This window comes from Acyrthosiphon pisum, chromosome X (assembly GCF_005508785.2).
Source record: "Acyrthosiphon pisum isolate AL4f chromosome X, pea_aphid_22Mar2018_4r6ur, whole genome shotgun sequence".
In the NCBI taxonomy this organism is placed as follows: Eukaryota; Metazoa; Arthropoda; class Insecta; order Hemiptera; family Aphididae; genus Acyrthosiphon; species Acyrthosiphon pisum.
This window is the reverse complement of record NC_042493.1, coordinates 37,448,479-37,449,344: the sequence shown is the minus strand read 5'-3', so window position 1 is coordinate 37,449,344 and position 866 is coordinate 37,448,479.

Here is an 866-nt window from a genome sequence, read left to right as displayed (position 1 = left end):
AAATTTTTCAAAATTATTTGACTTATTTTGAGCTCTTTACGGACATTGTCAGTTTTCATTTTTTTTTAGTTTTTTTTCTAAAAATATGAATAAAATTTTATTTGTTTATCAAAAAAGCTTGAAAATTTAATAGACGGCTCCTTGTATATTGTTTCAAAGGCTGATGAAAAATATTAAAAATCGTTAGTCACAGTTTTTTTTTATAAGCATTTAAAGTTCAAAAAATGACAAAATATGGAAAAATCACGAAAATTTGCAAATTATTTCGAGTTAGAAATTCATAAAAATTTTTCTTTTTAAATCTAAGGTATGAAAATGTAATACAAGATTCCTTATAAGATTATCTACCTTTATCAAACAAAAAATATCTATAAGAAAGTCAAATTAAATTTTTATGATCGTTTGAAATTCAAATTTTTACAACATTGGATATTCACTCGATTTCTCATGTAGCGATTTCCTTATTTTGTTGTAATTCAAAAACGAATAACTGCAGATACATGAAAATTTTACTGAATGTTTATATTAGCATTTCCTATACACCATACAATTTTGAAAATATTTTGACTCTTTTTGAGCGGTTTACGGACATTGTAAGTTTTCAATTTTTTTAGTTTTTTTTTCTATAAATATCAATAAAGTTTTATCTGTTGGGCCAAAAAGTGTATAAATTTAATACAAAGCTCCTGATATATTGTTACAATATCAGTTGAAAAATATTAAAAATACATAGGCACAATTTTTTTTTATAAGCATTTAAAGATCAAATTTTGATAAAATTTATTAAATTTTAATTTGAAAAATTATTTTGTAGTTAAAAATTTAGTGAGAAATGTTCAATTTTTGTATCTAAGATATTGAAAATT